We start from the raw sequence: 8,790 nt of genomic DNA, 5'->3' as shown, positions 1-8,790 counted from the left end.
GTATTTGTGTGTGTGTGTGTGTGTGTGTGTGTGTGAGAGAGAGAGAGAGAGAGAGAGAGAGGGTAGAGAGTTGTTCTTTCGTAACGATGAGTGCACTGAAAGCAAAACTCCATTAAGATTATACTAATTAATACATTTAAGAGCCAATAGAATTTATTATTCTTTTTGTATGAATTCTAGTTGTCAGTCAGGGGTCGAATATTTTATATATACAAGATTAGGCTTACATTCTTAATTCTTGTGCATCCACATGTAAATGCTATTAAAGGTATATGCAACCACCCACAATTGTGATATTTTTAATTTAAAAGTTTTCCTAGTAAGAGAAAAGGTAATATTTATCCCACCCAGCATAAATGAATTAAATAGCATAATTGGTAATATAAATGTAAAAATAATATTTATTCATTTTTTCCTTTGATTTTATATTGTGTTAGCCCACAGATGTATTATAATTTAAATATTATAATGAGATTTATTTTTTGCTACTGAATACTGCTGCAAGATATAATAACTACAGAATGAATAAAGTATATGTGGCTCAGTGTTAGTGTTCGGAGTGAATAGAGCACATGATCTTCCGTTTAAAACTCTTTCCTAATTTGAATTTCAGTGTGCATTAGAAATCCAAATCCGATTTTTTTCCTTCTTACGTCAAGTGCTTTTTCCAGTGCTGGACTTCAAATGAGAGTCGTGGGTGTCCTTAGTGAGTCTGTCACTGCTCCACTGCCACGCAATGCACTTAGATGCTCTGCCTTCTGTGGGCATTTGCATCTGGTGCTTCATCAACATCAGCCATCAGTGTTCCCTTCTGTCCCCTGTGCAGCACTGAGGATGCTGTGTCTGAGCTGTATCACATATTTTACCTTGGAAATTGTATATTCTTCCTGACCACAGTAATCTACTTTCTCGGTGCCCGGAGTTAGCTCTCCAATGTAGGCTAGGTGCTGTCATGCCTCATGAGTGAACAGTTCAGGGTCCTTAAGGAGGCTCACAGCAGAGTAAAGCAACCATCTTTTCAAAGAAGCCTTCCTACAGCAGAGTGACAATTATAGGAATTTATAAAATAATTGAAAATATAAACTTCTGAAATGCTCTTTCGTCTTAACTACTATTTCTATTAGGATATAAACCTCAATATATTGGAAATGAATTCAATGAGCACCACTGTGTATTTAAGTCATAGAAAACTAGACGCTAAATCTAGGAAGCGTAACTAGAAATATTAGTCACATCTGGAAGCTTTACAGAAAAGGTGAAAATAGACATATAAACTAACTTCTAAAATCAACAATAAAGGAGCCATCAAGAGTAGGAGTCAGATTTCAAAGAAATAGACATTTGTGTTTTATCAAAACCACTCTCTTCTTAAAAAAATACACTATAATACTTTTATACCACATGTTGTTTTTGTAACTTTTCTCTCCAAAAATGCAAAACTTGATATAGATGAAGCAATATCATGTGTTTTCTACTACATGTGAGACCTGTCACTTAACGAAATGTGTGGAAACCCAACAAGGTTTCCAATACTCATTTTCATTGTACATTTTGGTATGTATGTCATGACAACTGATGTAGTCTACTGTTGATGCTTGTATGGGAAGCTTGTAGTTGTGTGCTATGGTGACTGGGTCCAATGGTATTTTATGTATTTGTTTGACTACATAAATGAGTGCTTTCTAGGTCTCTGAATTATCAGGAATGAACTTTCAATATAATTGAATGAATATGGGTTAGTTTTTAAACTTGTACAATATTTTTTCTAAGTGATTCTAAGTTAGTGTCCTAGTCATATGGAACAGTGTGTCTGAAAAAGAACATTCAATGATTGTTTAAACATTTTTTATTATTCTATAAAATAACATAATTCAAATGTCTTTGAAATTTATGTGATATTGAAAAGGGCTGAGTTATTTGCATTGCTTTTCAGTTTGAAAAGCAGATGCTTGGTCCTCCTGTCTGTCCGTTCAGGCCGTCTTAACAAGCATTTTCTAGATAATCCAGCCATGGGCCATTTGCCCATTGATTTCCACTTAGATATGTAGTGGTTTTGTTGTTGTTTTAGTATGTTTTGGTTTGATTTTTTTGTGCGTTGGGAGGGGGCATCATTCCCCTCAAAAAATGCTCTCTCTAAATTATTTTCTTCTTCAATGTTGGAACATTCTCAACACACTTCAAAATGTTACATATATCTGATTAAAATGCTTGCTTTTAAGGACATTTCACATGAGACATAGAATATAGATGTAGTGAATATTTCACCAAACAGGAAAAGAATCCTAGAACATATTGACCAATATGTTTTCCATTTCACACCCCACGTTTATCCCAACTAAATGTCATACACATCTGTCTAGACTTAAAAAGACTAAGGTTCTCATAGATTGTATACTTAGAAATGTTTGATTTGTTTTAATTATCTATCACACTGTTTAAAAAAACCAAACATTTATCATTCAGAATTGCTTACTTTTATCTAAAATAGAACCTTTCTATCTTACTGATTGTTTTCTTCTTGTTGTTGTTGTTATTATTATCATTATAAAAATAATATACACTATAGATTTTATTTCCCATCCACATCCCATACCCCCCTTCCCACACCCTGTCTCCACAAAGATGTCCCTATCCCCACACCTCCCACCAGTCCTCTAAATTCCCTGGGGCCACCAGTCTCTTGAAAGTTAAGTACATCTTCTCTGACTGAACCCAGACCCCGCAGTCCTCTGCTATATATGTTTTGGGGCCTCATATCAGCTGGTGTATGCTGCCTGGTTGGTGGTCCAGTGTTTGAGATCTCGGGAGTCCAAGTTAATTGAGACTGCTGGTCCTCCTACAAGATCACCCTCCTTGTCAGCTTCTTCCAGTATTTCCCTAATTCAACCATGGGTCAGCAGCATCTGTTCATTGTTATATTTTACAGTGATATTCTCAGCCATGTCAGAAGTTGATTCAATATGTCTCCAGATATACTTGTCTACTATTTTGGGAGAATCAGATGGTGAGATTTCATAACGCTCTCAGAGACTTCTAGAGAAATTGTAGCATGATTATATATTTTTAAGTGGTATATTTTATTAATTTGTTTCCTAACATGGAACAATCTGAATTCAATGACTAAGTGCTATTTTGCTATGCTATGTAATTTTGCCTTTATTCTTCAATTTTGCACATTTATATCAGAATTGTATTATCTGCTCTTTGTAAGATTTAGATGGTATAAATTCACTACCTTTATCAGATTTATATTACAATAATTTATGGTATGTTGAAACATTTTTTGTTTTTGTTTTTGTTTTTTTTCGGAGCTGGGGACCGAACCCAGGGCCTTGCGCTTGCTAGGCAAGTGCTCTACCACTGAGCTAAATCCCCAACCCCATGTTGAAACTTTTTGATCTTGAAAGACTTTGAAATTTTTACTTATGGAACTTGCTAGCTTTTACTTCATTTTTGGTTAAGTTATTTTACAACATTTTCTAGAGGAAAATTCTGGTGTGTAGTAATTTCAAGTTCTAGGTCTAATAAATTATAATTTTTGATAAATATTTCAAATCTATCTTAATTATATTATGACATCTTATTCAATGTGTTTTTAAGTCATTCTCTCTTCACATTCTTGTTTATTATTGTTCCTTATTCTTTTTCTCTTTCATTTTTGAAAAATAAACTCTTGGTTTAATTATGAAACACATAATTTTATACCTAGGTTATTTTTATAAACTTTATAGCTCTTAATTTGTTTTTATTTCTATATTTTTATTTGCTTTAAATTTAGTACTTCTTGTTTTATTTTTAGTTTTGTGGAGCTAAAATGATAACATTCACTTTAGCGCTTCAGCTTCTTGTGGAAAAACAAATGTAAGCATAGTTTCCTTTTTGATCCCTATTAAAAAAACATTTGATGCTATAGCTTCCAATATTGGCTCAAATAATCTTCAATTGGTATTCATACATATATTATCTATACTTGTAGACTTCCTGGTAAGACATTAATATAAGAAAGAATAGAACCCTTATTCCCTAAGAGTTCATGCATCATAGGAAATTCAAGTAGCCACTTCTCAGGACGCAAATCTGATGGCTTCTGATGAGAAAGCACTTGACTTGTTTTAGTATGGAATTGCTCTTTGACTTACCACTGGCATTAATCATTGATATTTTGAAACAATTAGAAATATATGAACTGTAAACATATTTAATTTACATATCTAAAGCAACCAATGATTTAAAACCAACACACACACATAGCAGAAGTAAATTCCTTACTGGAAAATATATAGATCCATTTTTACAGAGAATAAAATGAGACCAGATATAAAACCACTACTTTTATAGTCTATGTTGTTCATTTTACCTTAGATTTTAAGGACAAGGTACCTGTAACCATCCATACTAATAATATTAGTAATATTTGATCATTAAGTTCATTTAAGTGGTGGAGCAATAGGAACCACAGAACACAGCCTTTGAGGTAATTATTTAAAATATTTTTCTAAAAGATTATTTTTCAGGTGGGCATTGGTGGCATATGCATTTGATCCCAGCACTCTGGAAGCTAATAGATCTCTTTGAGTTTGAGGTCAAACTGTTCTGAGGAAATTCTAGGACAGCTAAATCTACACTGTCTTGAAAATATATATCAGCTAAAATCTTATCCCTTTAGTTTTATTAGCCTAAAAAGTGTATGGCTTGTTTGCATTTTAATTGCAAATCTTTAAAAATTTCCAAAATTAGAGACAGATAATCTTAAAATACCAAAATATTAACACTACATATTAAACAAGTAAATTACTTTTGTTAGAAAGGTAGTACAGAAAACAGTCTTCCTTAAAAACAATATCTGAACTCAAGTATCAATCAAACAAACAACAAATTCATAGATCTCCAGTATACAAGTAATAAATGGGATGAGAAAGAAATGTGGACACAACATCCTTCACCATAGTCATGGATAATATAAAATATTTGGGTGTAACTCCAACCAAGAAAATTAAAGAACTGCATGACAAGATCTGGAAGTGTTGAAGAAAGAAATTGAAAAACAATATCAGATGATGGAAAGATTTCTCATGTTCATGGATTAGTAGGATTAACATAGTAAAAATGGCCATCTTACCAAAAGCAAACTACAGATTTGACACAGTTCCGCCAATATTCCAACAAAAGACTATACAGACCTTTAATGAACAATATGCAAATTTATATGGAAATTCAAAACAAAAGAAAGCAAATCCAAAAATAGGCAAACAAAATTAGGATAGCAGAATCAATCCTATACAATAAAAGAACATAAAGAGATATTACCACCCCTGATTTCCAGTTGTATTACAGAGCAATAGAGATAAAATTTTTATTGCATTGGCATAATAACAGATTGATAATGATCATTGAAGTAAATCTACATACCACTAGACACTTGATTTTTTTTAACAAAGAAGACAGAATTGAACAATGAAAAAAAAAGAAAATATCTTCAACAAATTGTTTAAATGTTGAAGTGTACAAACAGATCTTCATTTATCTCCCTACATTCAAGTCTAAATGCATCAAAGACTTCAAGATAAAACCAGATATGCTATATGTGATGGAGAAGAAGGCAGAAAATAGTCTTGAATGCATTTGCACAGGATATAACTTTCTGAACAGAACACCAATTTCACAGGCTCTAAGATAATAAAACTTAATAAATTGGACCTTATGGAACTGAAAAATTTCTGTAAGTCAAAGGACACCATCAAATGGATAAAATAGAAGCCTATAGAATGATAAAAGTTCTTCATCAACCCTTTATGTTCAAAAGACTGATATTCAAAATACATAAGGAGTTTAAGAAACTAGACACCAACAAACCAAATATATTATTTTAAAAAATAGGGTACAGACCTAAACTGAGAAATACAACCGATAAATTTTTAATGGCCAAGAAATCCTTGAAGAAATGTTTGATATCCTTTGCAATCAATGAATTGCATGTCAAAATGACTCTGCAATTCTCTTTTATACCTGTCAGATTGGCTAAGTTGAAAAACTCACGTGACAGCTCATGGTGACGATGGTTTGGAGCAAAAGGAACACTGTTTCCTTGCTGGTGAGAGTGCAAATATGTAAAATAGCTTTGGAAACCAGTTTGGCATTTTCTCAGAAAATTGGCAGTCTATCCCAAGAGATATACCACTCCTGAGCATGTACCCTAAATGTATTCCACCATATAACAAGGAAACTAGCTCAAGTATGTTTCCAGCATCATTATTCATAATAGCCTAGATGTCCCTCACAGAACGAATGTTACAGGATATTTGAACCTTTTCCTAGTGTGTGGCTCAGTCCGTAGCACACAGTTTTAATTCCTCTGGCTTGAAAACAAACATGACCTTTATACCCATCTTTAATCCCAAGCAATGAAGGAAAAGTTTGTTTGTCAAAAGAAGCACCAATGTTTGAAAGTGAAGTCTAATTGAGTGGCAGAAAGAATAGAGAATCAGAAAAAAAAAGATTAACAGAATAGTGTATGCACAACTCTTATCAGAACAGAGAGGATAAGGGACACTACTTATGGGAGAGAGAAACAGTACAGGAGGAAGAGGCTGCTGAGGAGAAGCCTCAGTCTTTTCTGGAGGTCCAAGAATTGGAGGATTGAATTGGCAAGAAATCAGAATCAGGCAAGAATGTAGATGTAAACTGACAGGTAACTCATTGCTATTGAAACTGTGCTCATAAACAGCTTGACGTTTTTCTCCCTCTGTCTGTCTATCTCTCCGTCTCTCTGTCCCTCTGTCTCTGTCTCTGTCTCTGTCTCTCTGTCTCTTTCTCTCCGAGTTCACTTCAGTTCTTTATGGGTTACATGCTTTCCATACTTTTGTTGTACAATAATAAATAATCAAAAGCTTTTACATTATTTTTTTCAAACCCATTATTTTTCAGGAAAACCTCCATGTAATTATGTCACCAGAAAGCAAAATGCACACAGAAAGTCACAGTTCAGTGTCTGAAAAAGAGAGTTACACATTAACTTTTAACTTTCTGAAAAACCTCCAAACCACAGGTCATCTAGACATAAACTTGAAGTTAAAGTATTAGCATGAAAACAGAAAGGTGCTGGACATATCAGGGTAACAATAGTTTTAGCTTATTTAAATTTGCAGAATCTCTTCTTCCAATTTATTGAACTCATCCAAATATGCATTTCTACAATGCTTTTCAAACTCTTTTCCATATGCAATATTAATGCCTCTAGCAACTTCCCCCAAGGCTCCTTCACAAGCCCAAATTCTATCGCTTAAAACTTGTACCTTAATTTCCTTAGGCAGGCAATGCCAGGGGCTCAAATCAGTTTTGTCCCAATCGTTCCAGGAAGGTCAGTTCACTGATCCAAAGGACCCCTCATGGGGTCCAAACTCTTCTACCCATCCTTTTATATTTTTTATTATGCATGTATCGTCTAATTTTCCCCAATAATATTTCTGGTCAAACTTCTATTGTTAGAGATCCCCCTTGGTGGGCTCTCACCATTGCTCAACCCAGTAGACCCAACTAATTCTTCCTCTGTCTTGTTCCTTGTATTGTCTATAGGCTTCCTTGTCCTTAGTGAACTAAGCCCAGTGTTCCTTTTCCTTGGGGTCTTCAATCTTCTTAACTACTAGAACTTCAAGCTTCTCAAGAACATTTCCTGTTTCAAGTATTTTCCAAGGAGTTGGCTAAATTTCCTAGAGAACAATTCGTGCAGTCAGCCTCCACATCAGAACTCTTTGTCCCAATATGTCTGGCTTGACTGTTTGAATGGCCAAGGTCAGAGCTGTTTGTTCCTAATACATATCAGAGTCATTTACTTCTATAGCAATACCCTCAATCCATTTCTTAGAAAAATTTTACTACAGTTATATTTGAGGACAAATATGGTATAGGGAAAGGCAAAAGAGACAAGCATATAAGAAAGAGTAATGCCATCTGTATACTAGAGAGCCAGAGACGCATTATTCAGGTTGAGTGTACTCCTGCAGCTGAAACTGTGGCATGAAACTATTTTTGCAACCATGGTCACCTGACAGGAAGAGAGTAATGCACAGGAATGCCATTGAGTTTGTGGAGAGCAGTAAGATAGAGGGAGAGTAGAGCAGCACCAACAGGAAGAAAGAAAGGAGACAGTTTGGCCAGGACAGTGGTATAGAGACAGGTTGCAGAGAGATAATAAGCTAGACACAGGTGAAGATACATGTTTCAGAGAATGAGAAGGAGCTAGAAGATTAAAACATATTGCCAAAGTTAGTTTGATGCCAAGTAGAGCAATTCTTGAGAAACATGAAGAGGCTAGATTGAATCATTTAGCTTGCAGAGGAGTTTGAGCCAGAACAACTATGTTGACTAGCCAGTCAGAGTTCAGGAAAAAACAAGAAAGAATATATACATATAATATGCGCCCACTCTCGAATTTCCATGGGTGTTTTCCATTATTATTGCGCGCGTGCGCACACGCACACACATACACACACACACATATACACAAACACACACGTGTACATGTGTGTATGCATGTGTGTATGTGTAAATCTATTAGTCTTTCTATCTCAACTCTGTTTCCTATCTTTTGTAGGGGAGATATGATTCTCCCCAATCTGCCTTGCTCAACACTTAAGCTATTCTCAGGATCCTCTCAAATATTTGCCCTCTAAACAGGTGAATTTTTCTAGAATATCAGATTTATAAAGTCCTATGAATTATTCATTATTCTTGTCTTATTATTTCTAGACACTGATCTAATAACAAATGAAGATATTTTTAATGTGTATTATT

This window comes from Rattus rattus, chromosome 3 (genome assembly GCF_011064425.1).
Source record: "Rattus rattus isolate New Zealand chromosome 3, Rrattus_CSIRO_v1, whole genome shotgun sequence".
In the NCBI taxonomy this organism is placed as follows: domain Eukaryota; kingdom Metazoa; phylum Chordata; class Mammalia; order Rodentia; family Muridae; genus Rattus; species Rattus rattus.
The sequence above is the reverse complement of the archived record's forward strand: the minus strand, read 5'-3'. Positions refer to the sequence as shown.